Source organism: Nelusetta ayraudi, unplaced genomic scaffold, assembly GCF_046127955.1.
Source record: "Nelusetta ayraudi isolate G7.1 ecotype Tasmania unplaced genomic scaffold, CSIRO-AGI_Nayr_v1 ptg000034l, whole genome shotgun sequence".
NCBI classification, from domain to species: Eukaryota; Metazoa; Chordata; class Actinopteri; order Tetraodontiformes; family Monacanthidae; genus Nelusetta; species Nelusetta ayraudi.
In genome coordinates, this window is record NW_027466084.1 from 2,592,853 (window position 1) to 2,615,283 (window position 22,431).

Consider the following 22,431-nt stretch of genomic DNA (forward strand, 5'->3'; position numbering starts at 1 on the left):
ACTCACAAAGAGGGCAGGGCTGCACAGTTCATTTTCAGTGGGCAGCGCTTAATCACCACCCCTGTCGCAATCTTTGTTCACGATGGAAGACAGGAGACGTGACCCAGACGGCACGGCTGCCATTTAGCTGGCATTCTAGACCGCCGTCAAAAGCCAAAAATTATGGAGAAGTCGTTGATTGAATTACTTTAAAACCTCGCAACATTGTCATATCCATTCAATTCACCCTCTACGGTTAGCGCATTGCAGCCATCCTAGAAAAACAAAAACAAAACGGGACTCTATCACGTTGTAACGTGAAACTTACCACGTAAAAACGTGAAGCTATCACATTTTTAAGTGATAGCTTCACGTTGTAACGCGAGGGGACATTCAAAAACGCTTCAAGGGCTTAACGTAGCTTAATGACCGAAAGCAGTGCTCAATCATCACCATTTTCCACGTGGACATCTGTAGTCATGCCCAGCTTGAATTCTAAGTTCCTGTATTGCCCACGTGAAAGATGTCCACACCAAATTTGCCGATGATTGATCACTGTTTCCTGTGTTTTTGAACGCCTAAAGAGCGTTATAACCTTAAATTTATCACGAAATAACTAGATAGTTTCATATTTTACTTGATAATTAGGACGAAACAACGTGATAGTTTCGCGTTTTTGTGTGATCATTTTTTCACGTTATAACGTAAAACAATGACGTTATTACGTGATAATTATCACGTAAAAACGTGAAACTATCACATTGTTTCGTGATACTGAGCCCTGTTTTGTATTTTTCTCTAGGATGGTAGCAATTCCGTAACCCTCTTTTTACGCACTCACAAGAAGAAGTGGCATCTGTGCCACTATTAGGTTCTTAAGCGGCATCCAAACCACTGAGACCACTGGCCACAGAAAAATAATATAAATATATATATTTTATGATTTATGACTGGTGGTTAGTGGAGCAGGGGAGAATAGCACTGTGTACAATATACTGAAATAAATAATGATACAATGTTACAATGGGTCTTGTGATGGAAGATGCTTAAGCAGAATATATATGTACACACACACACACACACACACACACACACACATTACTGTATATAGACACACATAAACTGAACTCTTTGCAATCCATTGTATGTACTTTGGTGCATTGGAACAATATGTTCTGGAGGTTTTTTTTTTGTTAAAAAAAATACATTTTATATGACGTTTTTTCAATCATATTTCCTCTTCATGCATATTTCCCAATGCTTTTTGAACTCATTTAATCAGTGCCGCTTGCACGCCGTACGCACAACCCGCCCGTGGCTCCAGATTTTCCTCCCTGCACGAGCGTGACGTGGCGAGGCTCGCCGCGGCTTCACAGCAGGAACATTCAATTAATGGCAGATAGTCACGGACACTTTCCACATCCTTTTCCATCACTTGGTAATAATTGCAGCAGTGTTTCTGCTCCTCTCCCCTTGATCCTGTACAGCAGGGTGGAGGCTGCACGCTGCCACTGCCAGAGATGCTCTGTGCCTGAGAAAACGACTCAACATCACAACAGATGCAAATAGTAAATCCTGCCGGTGGACCGAACGCTATGGGGACGGTATGGGGACGGTGGCACAGCCCTGGTTCCTAAGCATTTGGAGAATTGTGTGATTGGTACCAAAAGCTTGCAAAAATACATGTAGTTATTTACCCACAGCTGTTCCCTCCCTCTACTAATTTGTCAGTCTTGTGCCAAGGTTGAGCAGCTCTGTCAGCTGTCAAAACATCCTCTTTGATATTTTTTTTTAAAACCTGAGTATTGGTCAAATAAAGTATGAAGAAACCACATATGGTTTTAAAGGCCCAATGCAATGTTTTTCGAAAAGCATGCAGCATGTTGCATCACTTTGTGATATCAGAAGGTGCTTCGGTACCTTGCTGTTTTTTCACAAAGTAACAACCTGAAAGCGAGGGACCTTTGAATGGAGCCACAAAGCCAGAGTAACACGTTTATCTCGTGAAATTCTATTGAAATATTTTTGCCATTTTGTTTTAATTGATTGAAATTGATTGAAAACATCAATAACGGCTTTTCAAATAGAGAAGTTGTGACAGCCGTCTCACAAAAAAAAATGGATGCTCTGTTTGATGGGCAATTACGTGTGATTAGTTGATTAACGCCCGCTTCAACGTGCCTCATTTGATGTTTGATTGACTGTTTAGTTGATCGTAATGTTCACACCTGTCTGTTGGGCCATGTAGGCATGGTTCCGCCCGAATATTCATAGACTTTGTGTTCATTTGCAGTCAGCGAGCTCCGTCTCCAAACACTCACTCTCAAAGGCTGAACAAACAGCCTTCTGTTACGGCGACTAGTGAGACGTGACAAATCATAAGTAGGGATAATAGGTGATGTTTTATGACAGCCACACACAGTGATTGTATTTGTTGGATATCCCCTGTGTGAACCTTCATTGGACTGGTTTATTTTTCCAAGTTTAAGTGCCAACACAGAGGAAGGTGTGACTGTAAGTATTAAACAGTCGTGGTAGTAGTACTACTACTACTGCTACTAGTATTTATTCAAAGTAGCAGCAAACAGACCTCCAAAAAAGCAATCATAGCAAAATCGCTGCATTCAATTGTAAGTCTGCACGATTTAAAGACGTCTTTAAGCAAGCGGCCGTCTGATGTGCTGACTAAATACAGAATGAGGTGGGGTTTTTTTTTTCCCCAGGAAAACCACATAAAAAAAAAAATGGCTCTCCTGGGGACCGCCGGATCTCTCGCGCCAGTTTTATGATCTGAGACAGACAACCCTCTTTTCCAGCTGCGTGACAAGATCCAAGATTGTTTTTGAAGAGCAGCCGCTTCTTGACTCCCCATCCAGGTTTTACCCACCAAAGACCCACAGATGACAGCTTGAATGAATGAATAAAGGAAGGAATTAATGAATTTATTTAGACCTGGTATAAAGTATGCCGCTATCTGCACAAAAAAGAAAAAACAACAACAAATAATAATGCAAATACCAAAGATTTAAAAAAAAAAGCAAAAACATAACAAAACACTGCACATAGTTCGAAAAAGGAGTTGGAAGAAGAATTTCTTTTTTTTTTTTTATTTCCTGCACCTTTGTTCCTATTCTTTTTTAGTTTGTAGCAAAATATTGCCAAATAATGCTACACAGATATCATCCAAATACATAATATATAAGCACCCATATAAATGTATAACGTATATATACACACTCCATAAATATCTACATATACGTATAAGTATAAAAATATACTACATACATATCCTTATAAATATACTGTAAATATAATATAACACAATATAAGATTTCAGTTTTTAGAGGCAGCCAACGTTTCAGATCTCAGTGGAACAGAAATGTGGGGAAAACGGAGGCAGAGAAGGGCCAATAGAGATATATCAATAGAGAGATAGGTAGATAGATATTCATAAACAAAGTAATTCAAAATCCTTAGCAAATGATTAGAAATAAAGACTCCACCATAAGAAATAAAGACTCCACCATCCAGAAGTGTAAAGACAAAAAGCAGTTAAAACTGCATTAAAATCAGAAAGCAAGAAATTGATAATCATGTTTCCAACTCAATAGGACAGACCGTGTGATCAGACCTCAGGTGGTGAGGAAGTTTGTTCCACAGTGGAGGCGCATGGTGACTAAATGTTGCTTCACTATGCCGGGTCTCGGTTCTGGGAACAAAGTAGCCATGTCCCAGATGACCTGAGGGGTCTGCATGCTTCGCGGGGAACGAATAAATCCTGTATAAATTTTTAGCCCTGGACTAATTCAACAGTAAGATTTTCGAATCTATTCTTTGACTCGAAGGAAGCCAGTGCCAGGATCTGAGTCCAACGCCGTTCTTTCTGGAATCCGCTGTGGGAGCAGGTTTATTTTCTCTTCTTGGCCGAGTCAAAATGCCGCTCACAGCAGGTTGTGCTTGAGACTGATAAAACCTTCACGCAGGCATACAAGGATTTAGAAGTGGAAGTAACATTCCAAACACTGATGAAGTTTCTGTCCTCCAAATTGTAGGAAGAAAACATCCAACACACTCCAGCCTCAAGGTCGGAAGAGACTGAGAGATAATTTTTTTTTTTTTTTTTTAATTTTTGACCAATTAGTCATCCGTCAGCTGCAGACATCATTTCAAATGTTTGCTCACACTCTTGCAAATAGTAGGCTGGTGTTTATCACAAATTTAATTTGTTTTACATGGATTTGCCCCAAAATTGAAAAGGGCCAATCAAAAAAAAAAAAATGATATGGGATCAAATTACTGCAATTCTAATTAAAACAATTTTACGTTTATATGTTTCTGTTCTTGTGCATTTGCTCAGGGCAATATCTTCTGGAAGCTTTCTGTTTAGAAGAGATGCTTTTTGAACAGACGCAGAGGCAAACCTGACTGAAGTACTTTCTTTGAAAACTTCAAAGCTGCCTTAGTTGCAGTTGGATCCTTGAAAACAGACCCTTCAAGTTCAGGGTAAAGGCTCGGGGAAAGTTTCATCGGAGTTTGATACACGCGGTATAAATACGACACACAAGATAATATTTTTCTTAAATTATTATTATCATTTATTTATTTATTTAGTTAGTCTGTTACCCCGCAACCTCTGAGTGCAGGTGGAAGCGGGTATAGAAGACGGATTATTGTTATTGTTTATTGTGTATAGATTGACTTCAATGTATCTTGTAATTACTGTTATACTTATTGCTTACTTTACTGTAGTGTTATTACTTACTGAGTTTATTTTTCGTCCTGTTTTTAGTGCCGCAACAGTGGAGTTTCCCAGTTTGGGATAAATAAAGTACAGCTATCTATCTATCTATCTATCTATCTATCTATCTATCTATCTATCTATCTAGCTAGCTAGCTAGCTAGCAAGTTTGCAAGCTAGATATTCTCATCGGTCATTAACCACGAGGAACACTGCTAATTAAGGAATATTAGGTTACACGCACTATCTATCTATCTATCGATCTATCTATCTATCTATCTATCTATCTTGTGTTCTTAGATCATTTTAAAAAATAAAATGTTTACATTTTGATTGTAAAACACAGTTTATATCCGCCTTGCAGGTTCCCATGTAGCCCAAACATGCAGTATGGAGTCCATACTGTATTGGAGGCGGGGGCGCGGGGGTTGCGGTGGTGGTGGGGGCTATTAACACAGTATTAACACAGCGGGGTCCGGGGTCGGGGGTTATTCACTCATGGGGTCCAACAGTTCCAGCCGTGCCCCTGGACTGTGGACGCGATGGCTTTCGGAGGGAGAGAAAGAACAAAAAAAAAACAAACGTGCTCGAGCTGCAGCGCATCACACGCGCCACAGCGCGCCGCGTGGCAGCACTGAGCGACCGCGTGCAGAGCGTGGCGGCCGGGCGACGCCTCTCGCCGTCAGAGTGAGACCTCCTCCTCCTCCTCCTCTCCTCTCCTCTCCTCCTGCTCCGCCAGTGACGCTGTAGCCGCCGCCGCCGCCGCCGCCGAGCTGCTGCCGGTTTGCTCCCCGTCACTCCGCCCGCCCGGCTGGCTGCACAGTTTTGCCGCACACAGCCGCGCTCAAAGCGGAGACCCTCGGCCAACCGAACGGAACGGAACGGAACCGCATTGAACGGAGCGGAGCGGGTAGGGCATTCTCATCGAGACAGGACCTTAACATCTTGCACGTCCAGCGCGCGCCGACTGTGGATTTTTTTTTTAAAAGGAGGTGGAAAAGGAAGAAGAGGAGGAAGAAGAAGAGTGGAGAGAGAGAGAGAGAGAGAAAAAAAATCCTGAAAGTTGAAGCCGCCTCTGCAGCGACGGGGGGAGCCACTCCACACTGCCGTCCAGTCAACCAGGTAACCGAACCCGGCTGACCTGCCGCCTTTTTTTTTTTTTTTTTTTTTTTTTTTTGAACGCATGGCAACCACATCACCCGCGCGGCTCGTTAGAGACCAAACAACAACAAGAAAAAAAGAAAAGAAAAAAAAAAAGAAAGCAGAGGGGTGGTGGAGGAGGAGTGATGACCTCCAGTCGGTGGTCGCGGCTGCGGCGTCACCTTTCCGGAGACGCAGCCGCCGCTGAGCGCTGCCCTTCCCAAACTTCAATGAGTCTGCTGATGAGGGGGGTTTTCCCCTCTCTGGCGTAATTATCAAATGTCCACCTTGAAATGTGACGGAGGCATTATTAGCGACGCGCGTTCCCATCTTAAGAAAAATAAATAAATAAATAATAATAATAAAAAAAAAAAGATACCGCGTTCCTACGAACGAAGGCACGCGCCGGAGAAAGGGCGCCAATGTCCGCGAGAATAGGACGGCGGCCGGCGGTGCACCTTCTCCTCCTTGTATATGCGCATGCATTTATGTATGTATGTGCAGCGCCACCCCTGAGTGACATTCACCCCCCCCCCAAAAAAAAAACAAACAAAAAAACCCCAAAAACTCTCCCTCTCCCACATGCTCTCACTCAAAAGTGCAAAAGTCTTGCAATTTTTTTCCCCCTCTATTGCAATTTAAAAGCCGACCAAAAAAATACAATGATTGTGTGACTGTGTCCCAACACCCCTTCCATTGCACTATCTCACTCTGTGCGCGTGCCTCTGTGCAGTCTCCGCGGCCAGCTGTGGTGTCACATCCCCGACCAGATGTTGAGGGCGAAGCTGCGAAATGCGTCTTTGACTCCCGGGGAGCTTTGAGTGGAGGTGGGGGGACGACGACGACGCCTTGTTCAACTTCAGCCCGTCTCCGTCTCCGCTTCAGTTTGTCAGAGACCAGAACGACAGCCACCGTTTAGTCGTCGGTGCTTCCTAATGCTTGTGTGTTATACGAGGAGGGCGGGGACGTGGCGGTGGTGGCGGGCGGTGGTACCAGGGAGGTTGGGGAGGCATCGATGTCTCAACCTCACCCGTGTCACAGAGCCCATTAATATGGAAAAGCTCTTGTCTATTTTTTTTTTTTTTTCTTTTTGTATTATTGCTGTTAAATAATTCAGGAACGGCCTCGGCAGCCGTCACCTGTTTGTCTGACAGCCTCTTGCAGGATCCGGCTGTGCACCTGCTGGGTGTGTGCGTGCGTGTGTGTGTGTGTGTGCGCGCGCGCGCGCGTGTGTGTGTGTGTGTGTGGGCTGCCACCTGTGCGTTTACACTTGTCACCGTTCTAAGTGCTCCGTCAGGTACGCTGTCCCACCGAGGCACAGCGCTGTCAGCCTCCAGGCTCAATTTAAAAAAGAAGAAGAAGAAGAAAGAAAGAAAAAAAAAAAAAAAAGAAAAGAAGCAAACCAAATGTCTTCAAGTGCCATCGTTTTTTGTTTTTTTTTGTGTTTTCAAATAAATAAGCTGTTGTGTGTCCCGTCGAGAAGACGCGGAAAAGCCGGTGAGTCTCGGGCGGGGAAAAAAAAACCCTGAACGCTCTAATTGGAGCGTTGCACAAACTGTAAATGAGATTGCTGGAGACAAATATTAACTGCTGCTGCTGCTGCTGCTGCTGCTGCTGCACTGTGGAAGTTGACCTGAGTCGGTGTTTCCTCGGTCGGCCTGCCGGAGTGGAGTTCGGTGTTGTAATTAAGAATGGCCGCCGCGTATAATGCGTAACACTCTGACCGTTTTCTCCTAGAGAGGACCGGGGACTTGTCGTGAGTCTGTTAGATTTTCCACTGTCTTGCCTGTATTAGATTTGACATCTTCCCGCCTGTGAATACACCTCTCGCAGGCTAAAATAAGAGAAACAACGCCCACGGTTTTCTCAAAAAAAAAAAAAAAAAAAAAAAAATCCTTGTAAAACTCTCCAGAAATATGATTCACGCTGTCATGGGCTTAGTTCTCCTCTGAGTTCCTACACCTATCTGGGGGTAAAACAGCCCGGGGGAGGGGAGGTGGGAGGGGGGGCAGCGGCGCCCCCGATCTGCGCAGCAACATCCCCTCGGCGGCGTCCAACGCCACTGCCAAATGCCACAAATGCTGCTCTCAGTGTTCGTGTCATTTTAACTCGCGACCTCAGCTGCCACTGACCTTTCAGAATTGCAACTTAGACCGGGGCTGCGAGTTGTGAGTGTGTGTGTGTGTGTGTGTGTGTGTGTGTGTGTGTGTGTGTATGCTGGCGTGTGTCTGAAAGTCTCACTCAAGGTGAAGGAAAAGGAAAATGGGACAAAATGGATGAGTGAGTGAGTGAGTGAGTGAGTGAGCGCAGGTATCTGAATCTAATGTCATCCCCGTCTTCATCTGGTGCACTGTGAGAAATTATTGTGGGTGTGGTATCAGAAGTGAAGCGGCAATCGAAAAAGCACCAATAGCGAAACAAGAAAGTTTAGCATTATTAAAAAAAAACAACAACAAAAAAAACACGTGCATTAGTATGTATGAATGTATGTTTGTTTGTTTGTTTGAAGTGTTTACTGGATGTCAAGTGTTGCAAATTCAGCCCGAGTTTCTATCAAGTTCTTTTTAATGTGCAGATTCATACGTTAACTGATTTAATACTGACTGGAGTGATGTTTGTGAATGATGCGCGTAAACGCCGCTGTAGAGGGTGGAGTGAAAGAGTTTCGTCGTTTGCTTCTTTTGCTATTTTGTGTGCCGTTTCGTTCGTCTAAAGAGCTCCCCCTAGTTGTTTGGAGGTGAATCGCTGTTGTCAAAACCTACAGCTATCAGCCAACCAGTGTTGTCACTAATCTCAGGACAGTCTTGGAAGTTTTCGTAACAATGCTTTTTTTTATTTTATTTTTTTGTGTTTTATTTTTTACAGCCAATGCCCTAGCTAGCTAGCTAACTAACTCAGGACAGGGTTCTAAATTACAAGTTGAGTCTCCTTATACATCAATTCAGCCCCCTGAATGCCCTTTTCCAGTAGACGTACTTGCTCCACGTGTCAGTAGACCTCGTCATGATGAGGCCGCTGCTTCTGCTGGAAGGAAAACGGAGGAAAAACTATGTTGCCTTAAAGTGTTGTTGGGTGTCAGTTAAACCACCTGCAGTAAATACAAAAACTCTGCACTTGTTTTCTTTGGCCATTCCTCTGTTTATGAAAGCATTCTAACCGCCGTTCGTAGAGCCCCTTAATTGTATACAAGCGTTCCAAGCCTAGCGAGGATCAGAAACTGTCATTGAAGATAAGCAAAGAGCAAGGATGCCCACGGTCCTTCGCTGGAGATTTCCAAATATGCACTTTCATTGTCCATCAAGGATTGGCAGGAATACCCGTAGAAAATTAGCATTAGCTTGATGGCGCTAGACCGCCTGAATCAATTTCAGTGAAACGTTGCTTAGATGGTGTCAGCGAGTGGCCAAACATCCAGTGGCCAGCAGTTCAGTCCTGCCTAGATAAACCTAGCCTCTATACAGGGGAAAGTCTACGTGCCTACAAGTCACTTGATGCCAAGAGCTACGTAGCATCTGGGCATGTTCAAAACGTTCAACATCATTCCAGTCTTTTCAGTCTCTCGTCTATTTTGTTGAAACAGTTAAAAATCAACACCACTGCTGGTTCTATTTTCACCGCCAACTGCGCTACAACCGGGCACCTTAGCCAAGTGTTGAGCTTCGTTAGTGTGCCGCCAATCCGACTGCACATCAATGTTCTGATTGGATGGAATGATGACAGAAAGTCGAGACTTTGGTTGTTGTTGTTGTTTTTTTTGTTTTTTTTTTCAAAGACATGACAGAATAGGAAAACAACACTGATCTTTAAGAACTGTTGTGGGTTTAGTTAAATTCGACAAGAGGATGGTCTCCAGGCGTTTGGCTTTCTGCTTAGAGCTGATGCAAAGTGACCTTCTCCCATAGACTCTGTGAGAGTTGACTGCTTTTTCTGACCCCCTGCTGCGACAGTGCCCTAAAAAAAGGGGTCGGCAAGCTGACTGTCCTGAAATGTTTTTCCTCCAGCTAAGCTAAGCTAAGCTAAGCTAAGCTCCGTCCCCCTCAAGTTACACCTACGTAACATTAAAAAAAAGGGGGGCCGGCCGAAACGCCCCGACAAACCGCTCCCCCCACCACCCAGCCACACCCCAGAACGAGGGGAACCGACTGAAACGGTGGAACCTGATTGGCCGAACCCGTTGGCCCTCCTATCTGCGGCATCGCCAGTGCGGAAATTGGGCTCCTCCTCACCTATCAAATCAGTCCCGCCTGCGACTGTGCACTGCCGCGTGTGCTTTGGCCCTGAGCCGCCGTCGCCGACGCACTCCTACCCCTAAAGGCGTCCGCTGCAAATGGCAAAAATAATAATAAATAAATAAATAAATAAATAAATAAATGAATGAATAGGGAGGTGTTCCGAGGCGGCGTGTCTGGATGAATAATGGTCGCGTTAGAAACCTAATGGGAAGAGTTTTTTTCTGCTCTGGCGGCCAAAAGGCCTCCGGAGCGCGTCGCTTATGAAAGCCCCGCGACGGCTAATATACAAATCAAAGACTCCCCTTCCCACCTTCTCTCGCCCCCAACCCCCACCCCCCCCCCCCCGTGTGCCAGAACCCGCAAATTAAATCAGGTTCACGTTGTGCATTGGCCGTGATGATGCACGGTTCTGCAAATTACAATAAAGTGTGTGACGGCGACGGCTCGACGAGGTGATCGACCCGGTCGGCACACATTAGGGGGGGGGGCTTTGACTTGCGTGGCTTTTGATTGTATCGCCATGACAACAGCTCTGCCTGTATTCTCGAGATTGTATTGTCGAAATTACAGCGCTAATGGCCGCGCCGTTCTCTCCAAGCGTAAAAAAACTTTGAAATAAAATCCAGAAAGAACGGCGGGAAGACCTTCACCTCCCTGACGAGGAGGCGTCGCGCTGTTTCCTCGCACCTAATTGCTCTCCGCTTCCGTTTATTGCGTTGTTTGTTTGTTAAATTAGCAGTGAACTGGATGCACCCGGACGAACGAGTCGAAACAAAGACTCTCATGAAAGCCGTGGGGTTGTCAAAGGTCAGGGTGGAAACGGTAACAACACAAAACAAGAGGTGTTTAAGTGTCTGGGAGGCAGTAAACTTGGTGTTGTTTATTGAGTGGAAGGTGGATGTTGCTTCATTCAACAGCCCAGCTAGTCAGAATTCATTCATTCACATATTTTCATCGCCGCAGCTCTTCAACCGCGCAAAAAGATGTTTCCCATTACAAGTTGGGAGTGATTCCCAAGATCACATTCCAGCTAAGGGAATGAACTGACGCGTAAACAATTTACACTCGCCCCAATCACAATGTCATCACTTTTCGAATTAGTAAAGACCATATTGAGACGAGGAGTTTGCTGACCTTTCTTGGAGTTTTGCAACGTACCAAAAAAAAAAAAACATCACCACTGCAGATTCTTTCTGATTCTTTTCTTGGCATTCACGGCATTTTGGCACCCGCAGCGGCCCGTTTTCCAGCTGTTGTGTAGCAAGTCTGAAGGCTGCGCTCGCTGTTTGCTTGCATTGTCGTTTTGTGTTGTGTTGGGCACGAGAAGGAGAGCAGTTGTTGTTGTGAAAGTGGAAAAGGGGGTTCAGATCCCAAGATACGACTGTGAGTTTTTGGCCAATAAAAGAAACCAAACAATGCACTTGGCTAGCTACTTCACGGTAGCCTCACCACGAGGCGTCAATGATTTTATTCCAAAAATGCAGATTGGCGCAGAAACAACGTTCTTGTTTCTTTGCCAATCCGCATTTTCCCACAGCTCCTGTGCATACGCGCACCTTGGAGTGAAGCTAAGTATACAATATAATTATGAGTGCAACACTGCTAGCTAATGTCTGCTAGCTAGCTAAAAAAAAAGTTATATTACTTACTGCTAGCTAAAAAAGTCATATCACTACACATTTTAATCAGGCATCAATGTTGTGGTGTTTGTTTGTCCTATGATAATATTTGGTCAAAGTCACCTTTATACCACAACCACAAAAAAGATTTAATGCACAATATACAGTCTTGTTGTATACGGTCTGAAGAAATTTGACTGATCATCAGCAACAGGAGCCACAATGGCTAAAGCACAAAGTTCACGGTGAATGGAAACTCTGGAAGATAACTCATAACTTTTTTTTTTTTTCAATGTGTTTTGGCACTGATGAGTCATTGCTGAATGAACAGGAAGGTCTGAACTTTATGTCCAAGTTAATCGAATAGATGCTGTGCAAACAGCATCATCTCAGAGGTTCCTGATTTTGCTCAAGGCAGAATTAGACTTCTGAAATTTGCCTAAGGACGGGGCCTTGAAGGTCACTGCAACTCATGGCGAGGCTAGTGATGGATCCAAATGACACTTGCGCAGTTGAACAAGAAAACACAGATTGGTTACCAGCACTCATCTGGTAAAAAAAAAAAAGAATAATAATAAAAAATAAACAAGAAAATATTGAATAAAATGGCAAAAAAAACAAAACATTTATTGTTCCAAAGAAAGTATGAGCTGACTTTATTATTTCTGTAACACAAACACCTGCAAAAGAGGAGAAAAAACAACAACATCAGCATCACTTTAAATACCAAAGCTGCTGTGTCAAATGTATTTGCACCATTGCACATCATGCAGCCAATTAAAACAGTGTAAGGCAGTGTCTTTCAAATGCTATCTGGTTGATGGAGCACATGACTAAGATTTAGGATATTCACATCATGAGAAACTCGGTATCTTTAAATTCAGCCATAAAACCCCAATATGAGAGGACATTGACGAGGGATTAAGATTAAGAAAAATGTTATTGTGAAGCAAATCAGTGCAAGAGAAAAACCTAAAAAAAGGCGTTTGGATTGAGGTGTGAAAGCCGTCTTGCATCGGACGGACGTATAGAAACATGCATGGCTGGCCAGGGGGGTTTGTATACAGCATATTGCAGCTGAGAACGGTCATAGCGTGGCTTTAATTATTCAAGCCTGCCTGCCTCACCTCTGCACTTCACAATGCAAAGTACACGCATGTAATAAATAAAGAAACACAACCTGGGCTGCCGAGAACATAACTGAACTAACAAAGACACACACAGTGTGCATTCAATACAAAACTGATGCGCAGGTTAATATATTCATGTTATGTAAGTGTAACATAAATATAAATGACACCCATGCAGACACCCTGATAATTACACATAAAAAAAAAAGAATTCCTAGAAACGACAGTGTTTTAAGACCTGTAATATCTTGAAAAAAAAAAAAAAAAAGAAAAGTTGTCTGATCAAAGTGACCCCCCGCACCCCCTCGGGTGCAGCGTCGCTCGCTCTGGACTCCCCGTCGATGACCTCTGGCCGAGGCCTCGCATCACGAATAATGATCTTATGGACTCGGCTCCATTAACGATCGGCTTTATTTTCTCTCCTGTCAAACGGACGGTCGCCGCTTTTGCTGCCTGAGTCTTCCGCCGTGCACATGGCAACACGCGCGGCAACTGGAAGCAGACACGGGCGACTGTGTCGTCAAAGCTCGCTCTCCGTCGGCAAAACGGCCACCGATTGGTCGAACCGATGCGCCATGAGGAACGCATTCTGCTCGTCGGCCTTCCAAACCCTGAACCTCAGTCTGTTTTTTAAACAGCAAATAGTAATGGGATGTTATAGCCCCCCGCCCCCGACACACACACTCTTTAACTGTGGTGCCACGCAGGTGCAGAATGCATTTAAATGGGTCTTGATGAGGTCAGACCTAGGTGTAATTATTGAGTGCAATCTAAAATACCAAGGTTTAAGTAAGGAACCCTATAGATCGGTCTGCTAATCATGCTAATAAAAATGCTAAAGACGCTGCAGTTAAAATGTACTATTTAAACAAATGGCCCCACCCTCCAGATCTCGTATGAATAGTTTACAAAAGCAGCTGGGTTCGCTCAGCTCCCATGCCGACCTAAAAACAATGATTTTTTTTTTTTTTTTTTGCTTGTCTTTCACATGAGGCCAGCGACAGTGTTTCGCTAAGTTGGACCTAGCGCTAAACTACTTCGCTGCCAAAGCGTTCTGCTGCTGTAAACTGCCGGGGAGTGTCCAGCTTAAATGCTTTGCTTCTTGTTTTGATTTTGCGCTCGGCTAAATAAATCCTCCTCTGGACCTGTGGCTCCACCCAGCAAGGCCGCGTACTGACCTTCAGCTGTCGCAGTCCCGGAGGAGGAGATTTAGACAAATGAAGCCCTTATTACAAGCGGCGTCAGAGACGAGGTAAGAAACAAAGTGGAGCCATCCTAACTTGGCTCGCTGCTTCGTGGCATCAGACGAGCGGTGGGAGTCACGAGGAACCCCACGATTCAATTCGATTCCGATTCAGAGGGCTGCGACGCAATTAATCGCGATTAATCGAGAATCGCAATTTATCACGATTCATATATACATTCAAAGAATGCAACACACCGCAGGACGACTAAGTCCCACTGGACTTTGTGACAATACAGTCGCCCTTTGGAGCAACATTTTCTGTCTTTTCCTCCAGCTCCGGGTGCTAGCTGGCGATATGGTTCCCCATGTTCGTCGTGGTCCCACAATATTTGTTTTGTAGCGTGACACAACTTCCAAACAGTGTGACTTTTGTTCAGTGTCTTTGCCCCTCAACCTCGTAAAACCCAAAATGCTGCCACGTGCTGGCTTTTTTGGATCTGCGGGGGGTGCGCTGTCGCGCTACGCTAACGTGTCGGCAAAGTTACGGTCCGGTACGATGTTGCAGTGCAGTCGCACATGAGTTCCGGCCTCATAAAAAAAAAAAAAAAAAACATAATTTTTTTTAAATTTGTGAATTGATTCTTCATTGGCATTGTAATAATCGCGATTAATCTAACAATCATTTTTTCCCTACCCCTACATCAGACATAAATTTGAGGGAGTGATGTTGATTATAATAACAATAAGCAGAAAACTTGACACAACGCAAAAGACTCGTTAAAGAGCTGACATAATCGCTCTTTCATAATAGCACCCTTTAAGTATTTCCCCCCCCCCCATCTTTTTGCTTCCTCATGAGAACGTCTTACTTCGTACTACATCATCCCTGAGCAGCGCATGCTTTCGCAACGACGTCACGTCATGAGAAAGATATTGAAGACAATCAAAACATTTCCCTCTTTCTCTTGCGTCACCCGAGAAGTTCACTTCCCCGCGTTTGGAAAATCACCCCGTTTCCCCCCGGGGAGCAACGGCAGAGGAATGTCGGCGAGCGGACTGCCCGAGCCGCAACCACAGCCTCTTAGAACCAAATATTTTGTTTCCAATCAGAAACACATGAAAAATGTTCGACGTCAGATGTGTGAAACTGGGGATGATGCCAAGCGTCCGCGGCAGGGGTGGCGTTACTCTCGTAAGAAGACAAGCAGATTGAGTGGAGGGGCTGCGGGGATATTTTACTGGCTGACGTGAAAATCAATGTTCTGGTAGTGGCGAAGCGGCTCCACCCTCCGGGGATGCGGGAATGTTTTATTTGTCACTTTTGTCCCAAAGTCTCATCATTTTCCCGCGACCCGCTCTGACCTGGCCAGTGGTTGGAGCTGTCGGTCCTCCATTCTTCTCTTGTTGTTTATGGCTCGTATCACACAAGGTAAACGTGTGTTTGTCAAGATCACACGCGCGCGCACGCGACAATGGATCGTCTGCGCTGTGCAGCGTGGTGCAGATGTCAAACAGATGTTGCGTGATATTCTGTGAGGACCGTTTTTTTTAGAAGGAGAAGAAGAAGAAGAAGAAGAATCACTTGCTATTGCTATTGTGCACAGAATGCACGCACCGTGCACACAAGGAAAGGAATTACAATGATGCACTGAGTACATTTATACAAGCTAAATCTTAAATTCAAATGACCAACTCACTAAAGTAAACAGTCTGTACATGGGAACAGACAACTGCTTTTAAACATGAGTCAACACTCCTGTATGAATGCTGGCCTTATTCAAATATCACATCATTTCACAGTGTGGTTTGACATTATGTCTGACTACTGAGCAACAAGAAACACAGAACTCATTTTGAAGCAGAACGTCCATCTCAAAATTCATCTCATCTCCAGATCTGACCCTTCTCTCTGGTTCGCACCTGCACTTCAAAGTCAAACTGAGAGTCATTTTCTTTTAATTTCTTTTTAACAGTTTTGCTATGGGTACAGAACTGCACATCCTGATGTTTGCATTACAGAAATAATAAAGTCAGCTCATAAAAATCATGATGTAAGAAGATGCAACTCTTGACATAAGAACTGCAAATTTTGCTCTTGTTCCATATGAGCGCTTAAACAATCAATGAAACTGATGGTTATTCGTGGGCTGTTCTGTCTTTCTGTCTTGAGCTGTTTGAATTGTGAACACTTTAGTTGGGAGTGTTTCATCTTATACTCACTCACTCACTCACTCACTCACTCAGTAAGCTTAAGCCTGGACTGGCGGTGGTGGTTATGTAATAGGAATAAAAAGGGAGCTAGCTCACAGCCCTGGGGTTCTCCATGTTAAGTGCTCGCATACTCAAAGTGTGTCAGACAGACAAAAGGTGGGCCAGAAAAGCAGCCCAGTTCTTGAGCACCGCGGCTGTTATTCGGTGATTATTGAGTAAATTGCAATAGTTGCAAAATGTTTTTTTGTTTATTTAAAAAAAAGAAATATGCTGGAATGGAGATCCACTAAAATGTTTTGATGGTGTACTCCATTCAGCTCAGTGCTGGCCAGTGGACGTGCATTCTCTCTCAATCAATGTCAGGGCTCTAAAAAGCAAACTTTTCAAAGACCAACATCACTCCGAACGTTCCGTTTGATGTGCCGGCAGCCCAGTTCTATTCAAGTTAGAATAGTAGAGAGTTCCAAAGAGCGAATGACACTTGAGACTTCTGTTTTTGTGTACGGGGACAAAGGTGGCTGAACTGAAGAGTCTGCTCAGAAAATTGAATGTTCAAAATGTCAGGGGTGCCTTTTTTTTGTTGGTCATCCAGAGCAAAAGAAAAAAAAAAAAAAGACTGAGAAAGATTATCATGTCTACCAACCCCCATAGTCTCAATAGACTGAGCAGATCTTTGTGATTGAAGTAAAAAGTAAAACGGACAACCACGTGAGGTGTTAACCTGCTCTTTAGCAGGGTGACATGTGAAGTCTTTGCCTATTATCCGTAAGCAAATTAACATTAACATTGATTTAACATTGATAACTTCCAATTTCCAGTGCATATTTTAAAAGAGTCAAAACCTTTGCCTGGAATTTTGACAAGAACCCAATTTAATTTTATCTGTTTATCCAAGAGGAACTGCAAGACAGGATGAATGAGCTGAAGTTGTTTTTATGGGCTTATACAATAGGATAATAAAAAATAAAAAAAACAGACACAGAAACAACAAAAAGGAGTAGGAGGAGGAGGGAGAAGAAAGAAGGGCAGTCTGTGCCCTTGAACACATGCGCTGATGGAATTCTGACTTGGTTCCCCTGGGCGCCGCACAATGGCTGCACAGCTCCTCAGAGAGAGAGAGAGAGAGAATGCATGCCATTCAGAAAAAGGTAAAAACCAAACCAAAATGATTTCGCCGAACGTTACCGTGCGTGCCCGACAGACATTCCATTTTTTCGAGAATGAAAATCAAAAATAAACAGGCCACACTTGGGAAAGCTGTTTTGTCGACAACCCTGGTGAGTTGCCGTGTGGGTGCGTTTGAAGACGCTGCTTCTCTCGTCAATTCAAGTCGGACGAACGTTCAACCCAAGGTGGGTTGAAGTGTCTCGTTCAAGTAGCACTCGTTAGCCTCTATATATATATGTAGAGAGAGCGTAACATTACAAAGGAGGGTTAAAAACCACATTTAGCCAGGATGTACATGGTTACACGTATGATTTGATTTGCCGCGAACATAAAATAAAGAAAAAGGCGATTTTTCCCTTTTGGAGTTCAGTCTGGTTAATATCTAATCTAATAGCCACGCAAACGGAAAAAAGGAAATTGAGGGAAAAACAAACCATGAAACATTTTTTTTTTTGGTTATGTTTGTCATCCTCGCACTCCGGCTACATTAACAAGGCAATAAAGCCAATAATTGCAGAATGGTCCTCGTCTACAGGCTGATGTAGTGTCTGAAAGATTGATAATTATGACAATTTACCGGCTAAAATGTTCAATAAAGCCCCCGGTGCGCTGGATATTTTATAAGCGCAGCCCGTTGCATCGAGCGCTTTCGGAGCGACCGGCGGTGCTTTGGAGTGCTCGTGGTCGCGTCTGCGGGGGAGGAGGGGGGGGACAAAAGTCGATGCATTTATTTTCCCGGCCGCCGCGCACAAAATCGTTCCCAAGCCCCGGCCTCCGAAACAGGTTTTGTGTGCGTGTGTGTCTGTTGTTGAATCTTGAAATTTGGAGTGCATCCACGAAACCCATAATCTACTCACCGCAGATCTTTAGCACGGGTGGGGCGGTTTAACTCTCTTGGGCCCGGGTGGTTTGAACACTCCGCCTGAGACTCCCTGGTGCAAACTAAACAGCCACACTTTGACGCTCTTTCAATTCTGGCCCTGCCTGCGAGTGAATTGAGTGCAGAGCACTCTGCAGCAACCACTGGATGTGAGGCATTTGTGTGCTTCAGAACACGAGCTGGGCTGTGTTTGCTTTTTGTGACGTGTTGGCGTCGTCTTGTGTGAGATGCGTGCTCCTCACTTCAAGACCGGCATCAGTCCAGCTGCATGATATCAGTCGAAGAAGAAATGGAGAATTATTATCATTTGTACCCAGCTCAGTCTTACTCGGCGTGGGCCATGTGACTCGGTAGCGGCGTCTTTTTTGGCTCATCATGGTGAACAATGTAGTTGGGATTACTCCATAAAAGTAATCCCAACTACTGATTACTCCTTGAAAAAGTAATCCAATTACTTCTTTAATTACTTTGTTTCATAAGCAATCAATTACGAATTACTTTAGTTTAAAAAATATAAAGTAACAGTGGAGAACATCCTGCACATAACGTACAGCAAACCACAATATTCTTTGATTTTCGACGAGATGGACTCATAAATAATGTTTGTATTTCCAGCTGTCAAAGGCAATCGCTGTTTTTTCTTTTGCTTGTTTTGGTGTTATGTTACGATATCAATGACATTGCATGCACGGCTGCATCATCAATCTGCGACATCATTGTTTTCGGTTGTTTTTCTAAATTTCAGACATTTTGTGGATAAAGAGATATTTTCGAGCTTTTATTTCATAAAGGGAATGAAATCGTCACTTGATAAAGTAATTATGATATAATAACCAGTTTTGCCAGAGTAATCCCGTTACATTACTCCGTTAGTAAAAAAGTAGTTTCATTACAGTAGTGGATTACTTAGTAATAGATTACTCGCCAGCGCTGACCGAGAAGAAGGTTCTCTACTGTCAGTTTTCCGTATGTGGAAGACATCCAGACGAGTCCAGATTTTGTTTGACTCACATCTACTACTCTGGAGCTTCCCTAAAGCGAGTTACGTTACGCAACGTTACTTTACGGTAAGTTAAGTCAAGTGAAGTTAAGTTATGTTACAAAGTTAAGAGGGAAATACCGAAATAAGGTAGCGCGTGCAAAACGAAACAAAAGAGCTAGTCCCCACTAAGTAGGTGGGCAACTGTCCAGCGGCAGGGGTGCATAGAGGGGGAGGCAGTGGGCAGAGTTCGGCGTCCCGACAGCTCGATGGGTAAAGCCGTTTGTAAGTCCCGCGGAGAATCCCCGGAGGCTCCGGCACCGAACTTGGACCTCACAATTCCGATCCGATCGCAATTGTGGCAAAGCAATGCTCCGATTTGTCGACGACGTATTGCAAATGTGCCGGCTGCCTGACCAGTGCGCGTCTGTATGTATGCATTCGAAGTTTGCCTTTGTTCAAAAAAAAAAATCAAGCAGTGCATCCAACTTGCATCCGATGCGCCAAGGAAGCAGACCGGCAAGGCCTCGTATGACCTCACAGATCAGTGGATGTATTTTCACCGGCTCTCGCCGTGTGCGTCGCTCCTCGCTCCTCGCTCGTCTCCACCGCATATCGCATTCATAGAATTTTTATGAACTGTAACGGAGGCTGGGACTTTACTCCCCCTCAGACATGACCTTTTCATATCGCATTATCATACCTTTACATCGCGGCACTCGTTGGCCTGTGCAGTCGCTAAATGCCGCCTAGAAATTGCAGAAAGTGTATTAAAACCATTTCCAGTGATACATTTCCCCTCCTTTTTTTTTTAATCCCTGTTTGTGAGACACCGTGGCTCCATCGCGCCAGCTTTTATCCGGCGGCCGCGCAATTGCAAGAGAATTCTGTGTGGGATACACAATACACAAAGGCTGATGACCTTCAGGTGTTGTTCTGTTGCGTAAGCCCCTTGATGCTTTGCTTTAGTTTTAAAGCTTTAAAGTGCTTAGGGAGGCCAAAGGAAAGGCTCGTGCTCGTATTATTTATTAATTTCATGGTAACGCGAGGGCTGATTTCTGGGTTAAAGTACAGCAACCAGCATTAAGTTTCTGGGTTGCTTATTAAACATGAGTTTTGTTTTTGCAGCTCCTTGTGCTGAAGGGAGCTCCCCGTTTGCAGACAAAGCGCTGTTATGGCGATACTCTGCGAATCACAACGGGCTTCATTTTCATGTCACGGAAGCCTACGTTTGTGTTGTTGTGCAGCCCGGTGCACCTCATAATGTGTTTTGTTAGAACGTTTCAAAAGTACATGCGGCGCTGCTCCGTCTTCACCTATGGCACGGCCACATGACAGCACAAGAAAGTGGTTGTCCTGCATACAGAAATGTTTCACAAATCAGGAAATTAAAGCAATCCATAAATCCCCCCCCTAATGAATCATTTTTCAATATACAATAATGAAAAAGCCTGGACACTCCAAAAAAGCAACTGCATGGGTTTTCGCGAGATCTTACCGTCCTCTCCTGCCGCCGCCCCTGTGGACTCCTGCGAGCCGAAGAAGTGAAAAACGAAACCGCCATCATAAAGTAGAACATTAGAATGGCTTTTAAAGGTTCGTGCCAATTTTCTGCTTGGCAAGACAATAGGATAGCGTCGAGCCAGATACTGCGCTACGCTCTGCCAAGAATGCAAGGACACACACTGACTCGCAGGCTGCCTCAGATGTGATAGCGGGGGAAAAAAAAAAATCGGTTTCTGTTTATATGCGGCAAAAAAAAAAATTAAAAAATTAAAGGTGAGAATGAATTGCACCGCGTGCAAGTTAATCAATCAATCGACCAACTTTTAAACCACATTGTCGCGATTTGAACAATCAAACAGAGAAAAACCAACTGATTCTGCAGAGCAAGCGTGATGTGACCGTGGGAGGGAAAAACCTCTGGACTATTAGACCCCAGCTCTGGAGGGAGGTCATCTGCTTTGACCGGCGGGGGGGGGAAATGAATACATTTTTTATCACATATTATTTTTTATAGCCCGGACCTGGGACCTTTCTGTGTGGAGTTTGCATGTTCTCCCCGCGTCTGCGTGGGTTCTCTCCGGGTTCTCCGGCTTCCTCCCACAGTCCAAAAACATGCATGTGAGGTCAATTGAACACTCTAAATTGTCCGTAGGTGTGCATGTGAGTGAATGGTTGTGTTTCTATGTGGCCCTGAGATGAACTGGCGACTTGTCCAGGGTGTCACCCTGCCTTCGCCCTAAGACAGCTGGGAGAGGCTCCAGCAGACCCCCGTGACCCTGAATAGGAATAAGCGGGTATAGAAGATGAATGAATGAATGAATGAATATTATTTTTATATAGGTAGATACAACATAAAAAAGACGACAAAGGAGAAACAGATAAACAAAACCTAGTGTGTCCCGTTCAATAAGAGTCGGAAGTATAGACTTTTTTTCCTACCCTGTCTTATCTATTCATCACAATTGAAATAATTGTGTTCAATATAATTCCCATATTTAATATACGTTCATAAATGTATATATATACACATAAATAATGCATAAATATACAATATATACACTTATCAAATACCATATAACGTACAGTTTCTTCTTTTTGTTATTTACAGTGGTCCCTCGTGTGTTACGTTCTAAAAATAACCTGCAACAGGCGAAATCGGCAAAGTAGTCCACTTTATTTTCTACAATTAATATAATACATATTTATTATATATATTTTAAGGCTTCTTTTCTCTTTATGTAACAAACCGAAGATTCATTTATTCTGTAATGGTGCGTTTCGTCGACATTGTGGGTTTTGCCGGCAAGACAACTCGCAAACATACAGCTTCAGAGCCACACTGCTAGCGTTCGAACACTTACAGGAGACGAGGCATGGAGGAGATTGATTGACAGTGGTCTACAGTCCCTGAACCAATCAGGACGCAGAACACAATGCGAGTTGATATGCTGTAAAAAAAAAAGAAAAGAAAAAGAAAAAGAAAATCTGCGAAACAGTGAAAGGTGAGCCGCGATGGATATTGATGGACAGTGGTACATCCTACACACACACTCCCAGTGAAAACCCTTCATCTTCCAGATACCTCTTGAAGAAAGACCTTTTTAAAACTGCTTTGTGTTTGCACTCTGTTTAAGCTCAAACTCCAGACTCCACTCCACAGAGGA

At 44.0% G+C, this 22,431-nt stretch overlaps 1 protein-coding gene across 1 annotated transcript in view; it reads left to right on the plus strand.

The window, feature by feature from the left end:
• Positions 1-5,346: 5,346 nt before the first annotated feature.
• LOC142892354 (junction plakoglobin a-like) overlaps positions 5,347-22,431 on the plus strand; it is a 104,110-nt gene continuing 87,025 nt past the window's right edge. The window contains exons 1-2 of the mRNA XM_076032467.1: positions 5,347-5,627; positions 5,707-5,839. The gene's annotated coding sequence lies outside the window, so the exon portion shown is untranslated. The remainder of the gene's footprint in view (positions 5,628-5,706; positions 5,840-22,431) is intronic.